This window comes from Cololabis saira, chromosome 7 (genome assembly GCF_033807715.1).
Source record: "Cololabis saira isolate AMF1-May2022 chromosome 7, fColSai1.1, whole genome shotgun sequence".
Classification (NCBI taxonomy): domain Eukaryota; kingdom Metazoa; phylum Chordata; class Actinopteri; order Beloniformes; family Belonidae; genus Cololabis; species Cololabis saira.
The window spans coordinates 16,835,189-16,855,496 of NC_084593.1; the positions used below are offsets into that span (position 1 = coordinate 16,835,189).

Here is a 20,308-nt window from a genome sequence, read left to right on the forward strand (position 1 = left end):
ATCATCTTGGGTTGAACAATAGTGTGATGGGGAGTGTGTTGCATGTGGGCTCGGTGGATAGTGGAATCCTCCCCAAGGTGACCTGTGAAGGGTGATGGGGGGAGAGTTGAGGGCTTTGGTGGTGTAATGGACTGGTGTCACTCTGGCCACCGATGCTTAGAACAGTAATGATTTCACATCAGTGCCGGGGTGAAGGGGGGGTGTGGGGCGACTGCACTGCCGGTATTTATTTTTGCTCTTTTTCTCAATTTTTTTTATCGTCATAATTCAGGATTGATGTGGGCCTTTGTCTCCTTGTATTGACATCAATTGAGTTAAGAATTACTTGAATTAGGTGAAACATTCACAAGAATCCATGTCAGAAAATATGAATTTGTTTGTTCCTAAATATGACGCATGTATGACATGAACTGTTGACATGTGGGAATGTGCATCTCAAGTTATATAAATACTGAACTTAATGTAGATACATGACCGAATACGTATATTATATATTATATATTATATATTATGTTAAATCTTTATGACATATTGGTAAATCAAAAATCTGAGGGCTCTTTTCTGTCTTACGAGTCTGAAGGTGGTTAAATGCATGAGTTCAAGTCCAAGTCAACAGTGCTTACGTTGGAGTCGGGTTACAGGTCCTTAAAATATATGTCTGGAAATGGAAATGTGAACAGAAGCTAACTTTTCTAAAACATTTCTTTAAAACTGGCAATGAGGAACTTCTGCCATTTTAATCCCTAGAGAGGGTCCCCATGTAGGGGTAGAGTTAAAGTCACCTTTACGACCCTGTCCAAGATTTACTCTTGCCTGTTCTCTTGATCAGGAGCACTCTCGTTTCCCGTCCGTCATTACTTTCTTGAGTCTCTTGGTCCTCTCTGCCGTGATGTCCGCTGTGGCTCTGTGAGCTAACGCTGTTTTTTGGGGGGGTGTTCTACAGTGCCGTAAAGCAATACGCAGCCATCACATCAGTTCCTGACACATACATTTTAACAAGAAAAAAGAAAAACTTGTTTGCGCTGTTTTAAAAAAAACTAAAAAATCTTAACTATATAGTAATTTGTTATCAATGTTGGTACATTTTTTTTTACTTTTCTGTGATGTAATAGATTAAAGTATAAAGTATCAATTAAAGTATAACCTAATAAGTCTATAAATAGTTTACAAAGGTTAAAGCAAAGAAAAAGAGATGCCTAGGTTCAGATTTGATTAAACATTAGGTTTAGCTTATTACTGTATACGCCACCCATGTTTTATTCGTTGATGGCATGGTACCACGATTTCAAGTGAACACTGCCCCACAACCCAAACATATCCTCATAAGATCTAGCTAATTTTTTTCCCAATCTATAATTGCTAAAGAGCTGAAACCTCTTGTGTCATGTAGAGGACTTTCATGCTGTTTCAAACGTACATCATCTGCTGGGATGTGTCATGTGACACAGGAGCACTGTATTTTAAACATTTACAGTAACAAAAGCAGTAAAACTTCAAAATATAAACATTAATGATGATTCTGAAGAGGGGATTTGATATGATTTAGGCTGAATAAGGCTGTAGCAAACTTTTAAAGAATTTGTATTACATGTATGTACATGAAAAGGTTTGATTTTCTAGCAGTATACTTTTGTATGTCTCTCATGGTGGACAATGGGAGACATTGTCACACTCATTGTCACACCCTGATGGCTCATGCAGTGGTTGGTGAGTTAACTCATCTCTCTGCTACACCTCCTCATCAGCTCCAATATACCACACCTGCTTAGCCTCAGCTGAAGCTCATCGCTGCTCGTCAGCCAGCCAAGTTATAGGGCCACCTGCTGCCTTTGTTCCACCTCTACCTGCCCCTAGCCCCTTGACTGTGTTGTTGCCATCATAACACAGGAATTAGTCTGCTTGTTCCAGAGCACTCACTATCCTGCCAGTGTGTACTGTTTTCTGTTTGGTTCCTGGAGTTTTCCAAAGACTCCTACCTGCTTCCAGCTGAAGACCCTTTTCTATGGATAATTCAGTCAATAGACTTATCTAAACTCTGCAAACTGTCGTTGTACTGCACTTGGGTCCTAAAATCCACCTGTGATAGTACAATCTTCCCAATAATGGACCTGGCAGATAATCCATCACCTCTGGAGTGACTGACCATGATAGATGGCGTCCTGCAGCTCTGATGTCTGCTGCTGTGTTGGAGACTAGGCAGACAGCCCAAGCTAACGAACAAAATCTCTCTGCACTCGCAACACAAAATAGAGCCAATTACTTTCATCATGTCTTCTGCTGCTACACAGCCCTCATCGGTAGCTTCTGCTCCAGCTCCAGTCACATCTCAAGCTCCAGCTCTGGCTGCTCCTCAGCCCAGCGACCCTCATGAGCCCTGGGTGGGAGTCCCAAAACGTTATGATGGTAACCAAGGGACTTGTGGGCCATTCCTGATGAGCTTTTCTTTCTTCAGCCCCACAGTTTTGCGTCAGAGCGGGCAAAGGTTGTGGGGTGGGGCTCATCCGTGTCTCATCTGTTTTTCTGAGGAGCTACGCAAGGTTTTCCAGCTGAGTTTCTACAGCTCAAAGGCTGTTCGAGGCCTCATGGGGCTCCAGCAGGGAGGACGTACTGTGGCACACTTCCTCAGACACCGGATAAAGTAATAGAGCAAGAATCTGGATTGATTGTCGACGTGAGATACATCAGGGATCCTCTCATTGTCAGCCAACCATCAAATCCAGAGGGCATGTTAACGCCTTTGCATCCTCTTCAGGTCAGCTTAGGAAGAATCTGTACCTATGCAGTTGGGCCGTGCTTCTCTCACTCCAGAGGAGTGAGAACGACGCTGGAGGTCTAACTTCTGCATGTACTGTGGCCAGGTTGGTCACTTAAAATCTACCTGTCCGGTAAAAGCCAAGGTTCACCAGTAGCCGAGGAGGTACTGGTGATCTTGGCTGCTGTGCCCTCTTCTCAACCACAGAGGCATCGAGACTGTGGTGCTGATTCCTACCATGGACGAGGGGTTGGTTCAATAGTTGGGGCTCGAGCAGGTTATCTTGCCTTGTCCAATTCCTGCTCAGGGCCTCGATGGACATGTTCTCGGGACTGTTACTCATCAGACCATTCAGGTACCCATGGTACTTTCTGGCAAGCATCATGAAAAGATCCATTAACACATCCTTAGAACTCCCTATCAGCCTCTCATTCTGGGTTATCCACCTTTGTCAGCACAATCCCAACATCAACTGAGAGATGGGGTCCTTACTGTAATCTCCGCTGCTTGAAGAAAGCTGCCTCTCCACTCCATTCACATTCCTCCAGTTCTCCACCTGACCTCTTTGGGATACCCTCTGAATACCATGACCATGTTCAGTAAAGCCAAAGCCACTTCTCTGCCCCCTCATCTGCCTTGTGATTGCGCCATTGATCTCCTGTTTGGCACGTTTCCACCCAAGGGTCACCTGTACTCCCTGTCTGCTCCCAAACGAGGGGCCATAAACAATTATATCAAGGACTCTCTGGCAGCAGGCATCACCTGGCCCTCTCCCTCTCTGGCTGGGGCAGGCTTCTTCTTTGTTGAAAAGAAGAATAAGACTTTGAGACCTTGCATCGACTACCAAGGTGTGATTGATGGAACCGCTACCCCTTGCCAAAGGCTGTTCCGCCTTTGAACTGCTTCAGGCACAGTCACGAAGCTAGACCTTCGCAATAGCTACCATCTGATGCGCATCAGAGAGGGAGACGAATGGAAAACCATCTTTAACACTACTTCTGGGCACTACGAGTACCTAATGCCTTTCGGCCTTAACAATGCCCCCGCTGTTTTCCAAGCCCGGTCAACGACGTACTCTGAGAAATGCTGGACCAGTTTGTCTTTGTCTACCTTGATGACATTCTGATCTACTCTAAGATCCTCCATGAACACGTCCATCATGTCAGGACTGTGTGCCAGCCTTAGAGAGCTCCCCTTTTATCAAAGCATAGAAATGTGACTTCCATGCCCTGTCTGTTTCTTTCCTGGTTTACATTGTGTGTCCATATGGAGCCGGCAAAGATCTCAGCTGTCACCTCCTGGCCTATTCAGGACTCCTGCAAACAGCTTCACCGCCCTAACGAGTTCCAAGGTGCTATATCACTGGACCCCTACTGCTGATGAAGCTTACAAGGCTCTCAAATCTAGGGTCACCTCAGTACCAATCTTCCAAGTACCAGACCCCAGTCAGCAATTTGTTGTTGAGGTGGATACCTCAGATATGGGGATTGGAGCTATCCTCACTCAAAGCTGACCATGAAGGGGGCCCTAGAGGAATGGCGGCACTGGCTGGGAGGTATAAAGGAGCTGTTTTTCATTTGGACTGATCACAAGAACCTCAAGTACCTTCGCTCTGCCCAAAGATTTAATTCCCATCAATCCTGTTGCTCTTTTCTTCAGGAGGTTTAATTTCATCCTCTCTTACCACCCTGGTTCTCGCAAGATTAAACCAGACGCCTTGTCCCAGCAGTTCCAGATGGAGGAGCACTTTACTGAATGCCCTGTGGCCATTCTTCGTCCTTCCTGTGTCATCGTCACTCTGACCTGGGACATCGAGGAGAGGGATATTCAGTTCTACAACGATATGGCTGCAACTCCCCGCACCATGTCCTTCCAACTTTCCATGTCTCCAGGATCAAGCCGGTCCATGACTGTCCTCTGTCACCGGGGATCCCACCTCCTCCTTGCTTTATTGATGGGGGTCCTTCCTTCTCTATTCTGCTCCTTGTTCGGTCTTGTTGATTGGGACGGCTATGGTGTAGGGGCTATGGACCTGATTGCCAACTGTTATCGCCTTCACCCTTCCACCACTTTGGCTCAAACAAAGTCTCTGCATCCCATGATCCGTGTTTCTGTCACGCCGGCCACTCCTGAGGAGGTTCTGTCGGGTGATGAGGGCTCGGTCCACTCTGGTCCTGCTGTATTGCCTATACAGGGAGGTCATGAGGGAGGACCAGGGTGTGGACTCTCCTGACTCTGAGGAGTTTTAGGGCCACCTGCTTCCTTTGTTCCCCCTCTATCCGGCTTCTCGGATATACATCTTGGTTTCGACTCTGGATTGCCTCTGACCGTGTCTTCTTATCTCTGCCCCGAACTTCTGCCTGTCCACGACAAGTCTTTTGTCTGCTCTCTCTGGATGTAGTTTGCTCTGCTGATCCACCCTCTGCCCGTCCAAGGCAATCCTTCTGTCTGCTTCCTCTGGACTTTGTTTGCCCTGCTGATGGTCTGCCTAGTTATGATACCGCCTCGATCATGATTCCAGCTAGCCCCTTTACTGTGTTGTTGCCATCATCACACAGGACGACTACCTGTCATTGTACTGCGCTTGGGTCCTAAATCAATCTGTGACACACATGATCAAAGTCAAAGTAAGAGTCAGACCTTGAGCAATCAGAAGATGAGTAGGTGGAAAATGCTGGGAGATAGATTTATAAAATTTTGACTGTATCATAGTCCACCATGCATATTACACATTTTCTTTTGAGACTAAGCTTGATCAATTTTTCATCTAAACACAGAGAGGCAGGTTACAAATACAGCAAAAGAGTAATTAACACATGCTAAAGCAATGCGGCTCAAAAATCTGGCAATTGCAAAAGGTTGTTTTTCATCAATGAGGCTCTGTAGACTCATGAGATCCAGATAACACTCTAATTACCTTGAAATGAACCAACTTTGGGAAAAAAAAGTATCTTGAACTTTCATTTATATTGATCTTAATTATTTCTGCCCCAGAGGGTTCAACATACACACAAAGTGAAAACAGAAGAGCGTTTCTGCCTCCCCTCCTCTTCTTCTGACAGCAATTTTACTCTGGTGTGGAGGTGTGCAGAAAAAAGGGGGTGGGTGGGGGGAGCTCAAGAAAGAGGGAGAGAAAGAAAGAGAGGAGAGGAAAAATAGCCTGGGGCACCTGGCAGAGGATTTGACCTGTTCCCTTGCAGTCAGGAGCGGGGAGGAAGAAAACACACTTTTTCCCACACTAGCCATATTTAGGTTTAAAGATTGGGAGGTAGAGAGGTGGAAGCCTTCATCCCTCCTGCAATATGAACGTGCGTGCAGCGCAGAACAATCCGGACATTGTGCCGCCCTACCCCGTCTGCTCTCAGCTTACACACTGAAATAAGATAAATAATAATAAAGGTTTCCACGTTTATCAGGACAGACCCGGGGTCGGCTGCGTCACGTTAATTTACCTTCAGTCTTACAACATCACAGCCAGTCACGCGATGGTGTGTTAAGCTGCTTGATGATGTCTTAAGTTGGATATATAATACACTATATTCACTCAGAGGAAAACTTTTTACTCTGCTTCTGCATTCGGTTCATTCAGCTCTGTTTTATGCAGATCTTTAAGTTTGAATATTACAAGGACAATGCTCACTCTTTAAAAACAAACACATTAATATGACTTTACAAAAAAACTTTATAGCTAACAATGTGTTGAAAATAAAAGGCCTGTAAATTCTTCAAAAATAATTAAAGATGAGGGTGAGGGTTATGGTTAAATAGCAATTCATCTCCTTTCACTGTAGAACATAATTGCAAACATTCATTTCTCAAAATGAGACTAAGTGTTATTTTATATGCCACGGAATTAAATATTAAAGTTTTTATGTCCATCACATTGGTATTGGGGAATAACTCATGTTTTCCACAATGGTTGTGGTACCATGGGATAACGCTTTAATTCTGCCGCATAGCACAATAACCATATTTCATATTTCTGAGAGAGGGGCGCATGGAATCGCTGACGCCGTTTTTCCTCCTCTGTATTTTCATGGTGGAGTTGTGCCCGATGATGGTTATGATAATTTGATCTGAGAAGACACAGAGATTTGAACTAGCAGAAAGGAGGATGCAAATCCCTCAGTAAATCCCTACACTATATAGCCTCCAGCCTGCTGGGAGAGTTTAATATCTACTGGAATGATTAAACTGAAAAGGTGAAACCAACGTTGTAGTAATAAGAAGGAAGACTGTGCAACAGGGGTTGGGCAGCGGGCTAATAGCTTGCACTGCAACTCTGACCTCCAGTCCACAAAGACGATCCGGAATGCAAATTTTTCCATCATATTGGCATATTTTCTCTTTTAATAACTTGACTTTTGAGTTCTACATGAATGTAGAATTGGAGTCATTTTAATCCCTCTGAACTTAACAGATGTTTTCATTTTTTAACTGTTTAAGAAGTGCTACAGGCCTAGTAATATGCACCCATAATAAGCCAGTTAACAGACAAACAAATACATTCACAAATGGCTACAAAACTTTATTTTTGTAAGTTTAAAGCCTGCATTATTAGTTAAGAATAACTTGCCTTACACCTTTGTTTCATTTTACTGTCATGTTTTTAAACAATACATTTTACCTCAAAGCAAGATATATCCTTACCCATTATTTAATTATATTTAATAGATTTTTAGATTATGAATAAAAATACAATTTTGTGCAAATTCGTAATAAATAAATAAGCTCCAGAACTTGTGCTGTCGAGGTATTAGATAGTGTTACTGTAAACAACTACATTTTAAGTTGAAAACCCTTATTTTTATTTAAAGGATACTATTATTCTTCCCAGTGACTGACGTAATTAACCATTATAGGCTAAAATATTATGCCAAAAGGAGGAAGTGCAGGCTGCATTTTGCCGCAGAGAAATGCCAGAGCTGCCGCTGTTGCTGCCTGTCAAACCCTGCTGTGCTGCATCATGTACTGTTATTTCAGCAACTAGAAAGCCACAAGGTTTTCAAACCCTAAACAGTATGTGCTACATTTTTTAGTACTGTTAACACTGTAGATGTTATACCTCACTGGATTCCCATTAATTCAGAATAAACACAGAAGCAATGGCTGTCTCATTGTTTCATAAGCTGCAGAAATGCAAAGCTGCTTCTTCATTTATTCATTAATATCTTTTTTTTTTTAAATCAAACTCTCTGCTTATATGATGATACAATGGTTGTAACTTTTAAAACACACCCGGAAATTTTGAAGCCTCATAAAACATGTGAAGAAACTAATAAAATCTGATAATAGTAACTTTCTAACTGCTTTTTGTCACATTGCATAATTCAATTTGTCAGCAGCCAAGCGTTTGCTCTTTCAATAAGCTTTATCAGGTTTGTATAACACCTGTCACCCATGTGCAAATACATCCTATTGACAAATGTGTAAATAATGCAATGGACATTTGTCATCATGACACTTTCAAATCTGTTGATGTGTTTCTGTTTGGTCAGTGACATTAAAAAAAAATCCTGCAGAGAAGTGATCTTGTTGTGATTGGCTTCTACTTTGGCTGGTCAACAGAATTAATACTCGGCTGACGCTGCACAACCCAACACCACTGCACATCATCCAAAGGTCTATTAATGCCATTAATAGGCGCGCACCTTCATAAAAAGCCATTATAAAAGCTAAATCTGATACTGGCGGCAGATACCCTCTGAAAAAGGCCAGCGAGGGACTTTTAACTACACGGTTTCCAGTGTCAAAGTCATCAAAAATAGTAGAATATTTAAGCATTGCTGCCTTCCTGTTTCCTAGTAAATTGCTGATGATCGTTACATCTGACATCTCAGGGCAGATCCCATTAAATTCAACACGTTGAAGATCTCATCTAAGGTCATATCAGGATCAGGAGCAATTTTTAAGAAGTGTTTATGAATGTGTTTACAATTACAGTATTAGCACCGTCCTTCTTAAATAAAAACAATAAAAAATAATTCCAAAAGAAACACTGACAGCATACATTTGATGAATTACGTGGACAAAAAGAGACTGGTACAGTTAATTACTTTTGTGCTGGTTTGTTTTTATTGGCTGATTTATCAACGATCTTTCATTTTTCTCAAGTTACTGCCAGATGGTTCGGGGTCACTTCCTGGTCGTCATCCTTTGTTCCTCTGAGTTCAAGCACGATTTCCCCTCCTGTCACATTTACACCTTCCCTTCGAGCAGCATGTCTGTTCACCTGTAATACAAGATAAAGAAATTATCTTCTCATAGTATCCTGCTAAACAGTGTCAAAGCACAAAAGCAGCCAACTCGCAGGGTAAATGTGGCGACTCATTCAGGCTCCATACACAGTAATTCTGCTGTAGCCCCTTTAGTCTCTGCTGGCTAAATCCTCTGTTAGAGATAGAGGCTGGGCCTGATCCGCTGCAGGATCTCAGTTTATCTCTCTTGCAAATCTGCTGCCAGATGACAGGGTTAGTTTTTGTGGTTTTTGTGGACTGTGGCTGGCCATGCTCGCTTTAAGATCGACACAGTTCCTTGATGCCGCGCTGCTTTTACCCCGTTATTTTTCTGGGGGCAACTTGTCTTGAACATTTTCGCGTTTTCTGAACTTACATTCTGGACACCAACATAGAACTCTACATTTTTCATTTGTCATTGTTATATTTGGTTTATTTACGGTCTGAATTATGTTAAAATGTACGAGGGTTGTTCTGTGTTTCTTATCTCAGGTAATTGCCATTATCAACCAAGATTAAAATGTTATTCTTACTTTGAGACTAAATTAAAAAGTGAGAAAAAAAACAACCTCTCGCTTGTATAGCGTTTCCTGTGCAACACATGCCAGTGGCGGCCGCGCACAGGCGCACACGTGTGTCCCGTGTCGTGTCATCAGCACCGGGCAACCAGCTGCCGCTGCTACTCGCTCATTAAACATTTGTAGAGTCAATACAAATTCCACAAGGCGCCCTTCCTCTGCGTAAACAGTGGAAAATACAGTGTGTAAACTGGCTACACTCATCATTCACCCCTGCAGAATATAGAGCCATCTTCCCAACCAACTGTATCAATAACCGGGGGGAGGGGGGGGTCCAGGAACCGTCGCAATTCATTATGAGTCTGTGTTGCCTCCGGCAGATGAGAAGGTTTGCTGCTGTTGACGGCTTGTCGCTCCGCAGAGAAACTGATTGTTGTTAAATGTCAATGGCCACGGTTACATGATGTTTTTTAATTCTGAAATAATTATTCCGAATTAAATAATTCAGAATTAAACTATTTTCATTTACAAGTTTACATGGAAATAGTAATTCCGAATTGAGGTTTACTTGGAAAAAACGTTTGATCAGCTTTATCCAATTCCTCTTAAGGTCTGGGGGTTGGGAAGGTTCTGATTGGATAGGGGGGCGGACCGGAAGTTACAAACTTAGCTGCTTAGCCGCTACAACTTTGAAAAGCTCACAATTTTTATATTTCTTGCCATCTGTTCTTTTAATTATTTCCAGGTCCTCCAAGCTATTTATTAAATAAATGGTCTCTGCTCTTGACCACCGTTTACTGCGTGCTGCCATCTTGAAACTTTGTTTGGAAAACAAGCCCAGCGCGGAATATAAGCGTCATGGCGACAGACGGGCGAGGAAACGAGCAGCGCAGAAAGACTGGAATTAATTTAAAGAGGAATGAGTGTATACATGATCGCGGAATTATTCTATTCGGATTAAAAATCGGAATAAACCAGCCACTTACTTCGGAATTAAGTTTAATTCGGAATGGCCATTTTCATTTGGAATTAGGTGTTTACATGGTCATTTTTACTCATTTTAAATCTGATTTAATTTTAATTCTGAATTAAAGAGGAATTAAACTTCCCATGTAAACGCATTGAATGTGACATATAGAAAGTGGAGAGAGTTCTTCGAGCCTTTTGATGCACAGTTTGCACGTGTGTGTTTTTTTCTTCATGATCTTTAATTATCCACTAAAACATGAACGATCATTTCTGCTTCACAAATCATTCAAGTTTATTTCAGGAAACTGACATCTCCACTTATAGCTTCACTTTTATAGACGTGCTCTTTTAAGCTTCTACGACAGAAAATGTGTGTCTTTGTTGCCAATTACTTGAAACCAGTGCAAGAACTCCCCGCTGAAATTTCACCTTAGGTTGTCACTTGGGGTGTCAAATGCAAAGGTGTGTTGTTCAAAGAATTTTACCTCGTATGACACGACAAACCTCAATTTAAGTTGGCTATAATAAAAACAGCAGTCTGGCATCTCAATGACAAGACAGCAACGTTTAGCATTTGATGTATTTCTGGGTTGTGGCACCCGCACTTCTACACACGATTATAAGGTAACACAACTTTGTATAATTATGACAAATGTCTGAGTAACATTTGAAAACATTTTTCAGCATTTTTGCTTTTCAGTAAATAAATGCAAGACAATAAGATGCTGCTGAGCGCTGCGTGACATCAGGATGAATTGTTTAAGCTGCAAGGTTCGGCTGAAGCTTGTAAAGATGGTTTTCAATTGCAAGATGTCTGGTATGGCTGAAGAACCCGATGAAGGTTGAGTCTATAACCGGGATAGTAACCTATGAACTGAGACTAAAAATAAAGTTTGTAAGCTTTTGAAATAGATCACAGGGCTGTGCGACCACATCAGTAATACCCAGTAATTCACAAGCGGAGATCTTAATGTGTCCCCCTAAATTATGTACATTTAAAACGCTAAATAAAACATGACAGATCAGTGCAATCTATGCGTTTTAGTTGCAACAACGATAATGAAAAACACAAAAATACGCAGGAGCTTTGCTAAAGATGCAGCTCTACGAGGTCCCACACCCCTAGTTTCTCAAACCTCACCTTCTTAAAGGTATAGTCTGTGATCGTATTCAAAAACATTTATTGTTATACTGGGTGAAATGGTCCTTCCATCCTGAGAGTAGCCAGTGAATAATGTGTTCAGAAAAAGGCCACGGGTCGTCCTCGGCTCCGAGTGTCCCAGTGTAACCCGCCTCCACGTTTCTGTCGCATAATGTGATGTTCTGAAGCCTAAATGTCTGTTTCCCTCCGTTTACAAGCAAACGTGAAGACAGAGTTTTTGCAAATCTCCACTTTGGTCGGAGTTTTAAGAAATGATTCGTGTAAACGAACGGCCAAAACGCATGAAAACACCACCGTTTTTGCTACGTGTAAACGGGGCCTTAATTATGGGTCACGTCTGATGAAAATGGAATGACGCGGTAGGGCGGGACCTGGGTGGGATTTATAGAAAACAAGACAAGGAAGCTCCTGGTCCTCAGAGCCATAAATTGACATATTACAGAGCCATAATATGCAAAGGGCTACTAAAATGATATGCTGTGGCTTTGCCAGTGAGGAAACTGTAATTTATAAACTGAAGAGCCTTCGAAAGAAGTTATAGTGTATGTGTTTGACGAGCACAATGGCAGGAGTTGAAGAGGACGACTGGACTGGTCATATTTAAAGCCACTCTGCAAATCCTGTTGCTAGTCAGGGTAGGATGGATCCGGCACCGATGTTGGTGAAGCAGTGACTACATTTACATGCAGTCAATAACCCTTTTCTAACCAGAATATTAGCAATAACCCGGTTGTGCACGGCCCTAACCCTAACCCCTTTGAATAACCGGAATTTGCTCATATTCCGGTTTTTAAAAACCCGAATATGACCCCTGGGTTCCTCCTTTTCTAACCCGAATATTTGGTCATGTATACGCCTAATGGGATAGCCCCATCAAAAGGAACAAGAATTTGTTTTCTGTGCATGTTCTTTTCGCAATGAATCTTGCTCTTTTGAGTCCAGGACAATTACCATGTATACAGGGAGAACCCTGTTAGCTCACACATGGAAACAGATTATTCCCAATGTTTCAGTAACTGGAATATTGACCTTAACCCCAATTTTGACTGCATGTAAACGTAGTCAGAGGAACCGTTTTCTCATGGAGTACCACTCCAGGCATAAACACACCTTGCATTTACACGGCCCGGCGTGGGTTAAATTCTTCATCCAGGGAAATTAGGGGCTCTATTCTAAAAACACCTAATGTGTTTACCTGGACAATAATATTCAGATTCTAACCAGATGAAAGCAACACTCTTAATAAGCTACTACCATGTAAACAGTGATAGTAATCTGAATAAGGTCATCTTCAAAGTTCAGGCAGGCTTCTTGTTTTTCATGCTTGGTGGTTGGTCCAGTGACTCCATCTCATTCATAGGTCTATTTCCGGAGCAAAAGGTCAGTGTTTTATACATGCCTTCTCACCCGTCTTCTCATCCACCAAACTCTCTAGCACTCTTAAAAAGCCAACTGATCCCCGGCTTCTCATCTGTGCGCCGCCACTCTGCGGACTGAGGGTTAAGTTATGTTCATCACCCCAAATATGTCTACATGTGCCTAAAAAGTTCAATTCAGTTTTATTAATGTAGCGTCTGTTACAACACAAGTTGTCTCTAGGTGCTTTCCAGAGACCCAGAACATGAACCCCGAGCAATTATTACAGAAACAATGACAGGTAAAAACTCCCCTAGTGGGAGAAAAAGCTGAAGCCAAACAGTGACAAGGAAAAAGTGGGGATTGGTTAGATCAGAGCCCAAACACCAAAATACAAGTGTTTTTTTTTTCAGCATTGCGGCACCAGTGGGCTCAAGCGTACACCAGCCATGACATTTTTGAGGTTGACAAGTATAAAGCAAAGATAAGAAGCACTAAAAATTGAGTTTTTGAAAAAAATATAAATGAAAAACAAAAAGGTGCAAACAAACTAGTTTTTGCATTAACTTTTGGAGTGAATGTGCACAACTAAAATAAAAACCACTGGACGTGCAGCATGTAACCTCGAAGGCAGCAGAACGATTGGTAGTTTTTCATTTACGTGTGCAAACCTTTTGTTTCTATATATTAGCTGAAATTGTTTTTACACACCAATGGCAAAACACTTCATCAAACGTGGTCACATTAAAACAAAAGAAGATAATCATCTGTGGCCTCCAAACATATATATTTTTAATTAAGGCCTTTGAGTCTCAAATAGGTTCCTGAAAACACACCAGAAAGAAAAGGAAACAAAGTATTTTATCATCCAGATTTCTGTGGAAAGACTATGGAAGCTCAAAAACTAGCATCCATGTTGACATTGCGTGACTATTTCCCTGTCCTTTGTGTTAAAATTTTTTTGCAAAAGTGCCGACTAAGACAAGATGACTGGCGATATTCAGACCAGATTTTTTATTTTTTTTCTTTGTGAAGCAAGACCTGTGTTTTGTTGAACAGCTGTCACGAGCTTGAAAGAAGGCTTCAGAAAGTGTACTGTCTGCTGTGGTATGTAATCTGGCAAGCGGCACGCCGCCCCCGCTCTGTGAACGTGAGAGGAGCCGTGCTGGGAGCAGAAGAAGTCCAGGACCTGCTTATCAAACCTGTTTCTGCGGCCCCAGCCACGCAGGCCCTCCTGGTTCCTGGGAGGAAAACGCTAACGGAGGCGCCGCAACTCTGCAAGAAACTTTAGAAAGCTATAAGAAGTCAAATAAATGAGCTTAAACAGATCTTTTTGTTTTTGTAATGAGACAAAATAATCAAAGCACACTGTTGTGTTGCTTGACTCTTATTTGTGCAAAGCAAGTGTTGATAAGTCTGTGAAGTGCTTTATTAGGCTAGACTTGACGGATGTATGTAATGAAAGTACAGTACGAGTTGAAACAGCTCCGTTTCTGCAGCCATGTCATGCGAACGAAGTGTGCAAACACCACAAGTTAATTTACCCACCCCCGCCACTCATGTGTGACCTCGAATTTCCTACGTTGCCAACACTTTGAAATCCAGTTTGTTTTCGGGCCCTTCCAAAGACAACACTCTCACTTATTCGCGGTGTAAATTCTGGAGGGCCTGAATTACGACAGCAGATGTAAACTGCGCGTGTGTGTTTGCTCAGATGTTTTGTATTTATTGCCTGCATTAGATATATATCACAAATAAGCTTGAGCAGATTTCTTTTTTTTAAAAAAGCCACTTTTTATTGTCCAGGACTTAACCTCTCACATCGGTTGAAACAAGATTTAAGAGATAAGACAGCAATGTCACCTTAACATGAACTTTCCATGAACATATGACCCTCAGCGGTCTGATCTTTCACTGCTTCAAGACTAAATAAGTCCAATGTGTGCCAAATGATTCAGACAGTATAAACATTTATTGAACTTATCTGTTAAAAAAAATGAAAAAAAATTCATAGTTTTCTTTTGATTTTATCACCAATTTCATTACTGAAACTTAATCAGATTTGCAACAGAAGAAAGCGGGCAGCGTCTGCATGCATGTCGTAAATACAAAAGAATTCCAGGCAAAAAACATCCCCGTTGGAGTTGTTTGTCTGTTTAGACACCCGGGAGGTGAAGTTTACGAGAAACTGTGCATGCAGAGCGACGCGCCAGACAGTCAACACTTGACTCTGCCGAACCAAAGTCAACACAGAATCCAAAGATAGCTGATGGCTGTCAATCAAACCCATCCCCAGCTGCCTTGGCCTGTCAGCCGTCGGTCTTTTCCCATGGTTCCTCTGGGCCGGAGCACCCCGGCCCAATGTTTTTAGACAAACAGATCGGATTCCTCCTCAAACAGGCCGCTGCCGTCCCTTTTGATAACAATGTAATAATTCAAAACAAATGATTCAGCCCTTTGATGAGAACACTTTTATAGGTCACGAAAACTCGCCCTCACTCTGACATCTGTTTGATTTTATCTCCTTGAACTTTATCCCCCACGCTAGAAAATTTACTGGCTTTGACCAGAGCAGTGTGTTAAAGCCAGACTAATAGAGGGGAAAAGACAACTGAGACACTGGGCAGGACGGTACATCTTCGCCTTCAAAGTCTGCGACTTAGAGTGCACTGCACTTCCAGGCTGTCTCTTAGGTATCTATTTTTAAGTTGCCTATGGGGTCACGGCTGAGTTGCAAGCCTTTATTGTTCAGATTGCAACTCTTGGGCGATTTAAATAGTCAGACTTTTAGGCAAATTTAAAATCTCCATTGATAAGCTGAGGTTGAAGCGGGGCAGCTTTGTCTCGTGTTCGCACTCCGCTTCATTGAACCACGCAGATCAAAAAAACACCATGAAACCAAAACCCTTACCCTTCTTTATTCTTAATATCAGCGCTACCTTCTCATGCTTCTCTCGTTTTTTCCCTTTGACGAAGGCCACGGTTGGTGTGGGGGTTGCCGCCGCCGCGCTAGTCTCTGGCCGTGGTTGGAGCTGTGTGCTAAAGCCATGGTCAGGCCCCAGAGATTTCCAGCCTCTTAGATGCCTATAACTCATCCCTAGTCCTGCTTCTGAAGGGAGATTTCCCCCCCTCCCTCAATCCCAGGCCTGAAATATCCTTTCAAAGGCCGCAGACTGGAGACAGATATGTAGGTGTTTTAGATAAGGTAGGAATTGCATTAAAGGATTTTTCTGTTTTAAAGCTGCTCCATCGTTTTTTGCCCTTTCCCATAGACCTGAGAGGAGCAGCTGAGAGAGAATGGGAAGAGGGGTAAGGGATGTGCTTTGGGACAGACTAGCCCGTACATTTGTGGTCAGTTCACAGCTCATAAAAGACTAGCACTAACCTCAGTAGATATTGAATAATGTAGAGCGGCTCGAGGCAGCGCAGAGCCCTCTCAAAGAATACTCAAGTTATTGAGCCAAGTTTTGAGGAAAAAGCCTCACAGTTCATTGATCTCCTCACCAGCATAATTATAGGGCAGCAAGATGAATCTTCATGCGGACAAAAACACAAAATTCTCCGTGATGAATTTTCAGACTGATGGGGATTCTTGCCAACTGCAACAGTAAAAATTAAAAGGTCTTTTCCCAAAACCTCAGCTTTGGGATAATTTTGCTTTGCAAAGCAGAGCGTGGCCAAAAAAGACTCCCTGAAAAGTCACTGGAGTCTCACCCAGTTGGAGGTGTGTTAATGCATAAAGTCAGTTCTGTATCGGCTGCAGCATTCGTGTAGATAAGTGCCGCAGCCTGAACGGCTTTTTTTTTTTCCATGCTTCTCTGTTTTATTAGAGCTTACACTTTGCTTTGGCATTTACTTTAAACTGTTGTAATTATGTGGCTCTCCTTTTTTCCCCCGCCGACAGCATTCGCATTTTCCAGCTTAGCATGCACACGGTCCAGTTCACACACACACACACACTATTCCGCCACAATCCACATGTCGTTCTGCAGCAGCGTTTGTTGAACTGGGCTGCTGAGAGATTCGTCGCCTCCACATAATATTCCTCAACCAAACAGCTTGATTGTTCATTTTCCAACAGAACCTGGAAACAGTAAATTCACCATTATTCTTAAACGGGTTCTCACATTTCCTTGAAAATCTGCTGAAATGTAATCTGATAAGTGTAAATGTCTGTATTGTCAGGGTAATAAAAGTAAAGCTTGCCCTGTATTTAAGTAAATCTGAAACATATTTTTTTCAAGAATATGAAGTTAAGAAATGTAATCATTATTTTTTTGTAATTTTTCAGGGAATTCTTTATCTTTGTTGTTATCACAGAATTATACTTGGACCATACAGTTAGTTTCAAAGGTTTAACATAAAGTTTTTTTCTGCACTGGATTTTTGTCCCTTTTTTTTTTCTTTTTTACTTCCAGCACAGAAAGTATTTTAGGAAGAAAGAACAACTCATTCACTCACTATTCTGTAAATATTCCAGTGGTTTTGATGCAAAAACATTCAGTCATAAATCAAAGATTTCAAAAAGCTGCTGAACCAAGCCCAGATATTTGCTGAAATAATATATCACATATCTCATATTGAGAAAATTACAGACGAGCACGCTCACTCTAGGGATGGGCGCTAGACTAGACAGGGACTATAGGACACACATGGTCAAAACCCACACATGAGTGGATCCATAACGGCAAGAGAGACAAAAATACGAAAGAGAGTGGGAGAGTGGAGGAACATGCTTGTGGCTCTGGCTGAAATTGGGGAAGGAAGACTGAAATTTGCAGCAGCAAAGCTAGGAATTAACTTGGACACAGCTTGAATCAAAAGCAAAAAAAAAAAACAAGCAAAAAAAAAAAAAATGCAGTCATAACCATCCTCCTTTTCCGTCATTAGAATCTGGAAACTCGAGCTACAGGTTTCAACATCTCTAAAGGTAAGACTGAATTCATTTTATTTTCACCTCACATTGTGCTGCTTTCTCATTTTCAACACGGTTCGCTGCTTTGTTTGTTGTTTTGTGTGGTACATTTTAGTTATTGAGCTTGGGAGTTTTGTACAGCCTAGGCAGAGATTAAAACAAATTCTGATAAGGACTGGAAGTTGACTCTCAGCATTAAGGAGGATTAATGTTTAGCTCTGTGTGGCAGGGGCCTTCTCAGTGGCTGTGTTTACGCAGTGTTGCAGACCCCGCATTAATCCAAAATTAGTATAAAAGATCAGCTGTGGCTACTGAGGCGAACCTTTGCAGGGCTTAGGCCAGTAATCAAGTCTCACTTTGGGACAATGAGCGCCCGGAAGGTCAATGAGAGGCTTGGGGTGAAGGGATGAGGAGATTTAGAAGGGGGGGGGGGGACTTTTGGTGACCACATGGTTTAATTTAGGTGAGATCCACACACACACACACACACACACACACACACACACACACACACACACACACACACACACACACACACTCTCTTACTAGGTTTTGCTCCCACAGCGAGCGCCTTCTCATCCTTATAACGGCCGTTCATGACCATGATTTGTTTTAGTTAGAGCCGGAGAGGACATTAGTGTTTATAATTTAGCACTTAAAAGACATTTCTTTTTTTTCCTGAAGCCAGTCTGAAACCTTATACATGTATTTGATGTCACAGGAGTTTACGTTTGAGGCGCAGCACGCATTAGCTCTGTCACACAATTGTAATGTGTGCCGAGGGATTATAACAATAAATAGCGTGGGGCTAACTAGGTGCTCGCACCGTATAGGACAACATCTCCCGTTCCAACACAAACCCACACTGAGCAGGAAGATTTCAGGAGCTGTCTGGACTCTGACGGTCTGTTACAGGAAAAGTGAAACAGTTAAATTGAAAACAAGCAGTAAAAGTATCATGCATGGATTTTCCACTGCAAAAGTGGCCAACACACGAGCCAGCGGTGCTAAATTCAGCTCAGAAAATTCACAGTGGCTAAATGATGAGCGCTCCCAAAAAACTGTTTAGATCCACATTAATTTGTATTTTTAAAGCTCTCACACAGAGAGCTGCCACATTCAAAAAGCCTTCCAAAATTAGACCATTTTATTGACTTGTAATGGTATAATTTGGTCAAGGGAACATCCCCGCTGCAGAGAAAAAGGGGTCAGGACAACTTGCCCTTGTAAATACTTTCCAAACTACATCAATGCAATTCTTAAATTAATTATTTATAGAGATTTTACAGTGAAAAGGTATATTAAAGTGCCCTTGAAAACAAAACAAAACAGCAGATTATCTCCTCAATCAACTGCTTGTCACGTGCCAGTTGTGAACTTTTCTGCAGTCGTCCCTCCGAGGTTGCGATATATACACAGATGTTAATGATGGAAGAGAAAGTAAAAATGCAAAAAGGGGAACAACACAACAAAGCCGAACGATAATTTAGGGCATTTGCACCACATTGTGGTGGAAGCAGTTCTCTTCTTGTGCCAGCAGGGTAACAGCAGCCCCCCCAACCCCAGCCACCCACAGCTCCTGCTAAGATTAGACAAATTAAACACTATTATTCACGTCACTCCCACAGCTGGCCCTTTAAGTGGTTCTGTGTTAACTATCATAATGGTTTGCTTAGAAAGCCACAGTCTTCTCCTTCATTTACAATAGAAAAAAAGCACCTTTTACCAAGTTTTGGAGGGACTTTCCTTCTCCTTTGCCTTATGTTGCAGGGAATTCTTTGTACACTAAACATAGTTACATATATATATATATATATATATATATATATATATATATATATATATATATATATATATATATATGTGTGTGTGTGTGCATGTAAGTATGTTTACTTACATGCACTAATACATACATACACACACACACACACACACACACACACACACACACACACACACACACACATTTTGGAGTATTTAAACAGTATGCGTGTGTGTTAATTGTTACATGTCAAGATTGTTGAATTTACTTGAAAATATTGCTTCTTCTATGAATAGCTCTTTATTTCCCCCTTTTTTCCCCTTTCTAAATCACTTCTGGAACAAAAACCTTGTGCATTGTGTGTTTTGTAAAAAGTCAGGTATAATCGGTCAGCGCTCATCCCTGTGCAGTATTTTATCATTTCCAGGAATGCGTTCCAGAGTTTGTGTCCTTTTTCCGAGGGAAGACTCTTGTAGATCCGTCAGGTCCTCACATCTGTCCAGACGATTCTAATGTAGTCTCATCTGGGGTAAAAGCCCTTTATATTTTCCCAGTTGTATTCTTGCAACCTGATAATGGATGTGGTATTGGCCGGGGGCCCTCGGGCCGAGGACGACCAGTGATGGATAACCTAGTTC

The 20,308-nt window shown here is 42.0% G+C and overlaps 1 protein-coding gene across 1 annotated transcript in view; it reads left to right on the top strand.

Annotated features, from left to right (window-relative positions):
* Window positions 1-17,905: 17,905 nt before the first annotated feature.
* pitx2 (paired-like homeodomain 2) overlaps window positions 17,906-20,308 on the top strand; it is a 79,763-nt gene continuing 77,360 nt past the window's right edge. Inside the window, exon 1 of the mRNA XM_061726178.1 lies at window positions 17,906-17,923. The gene's annotated coding sequence lies outside the window, so the exon portion shown is untranslated. The remainder of the gene's footprint in view (window positions 17,924-20,308) is intronic.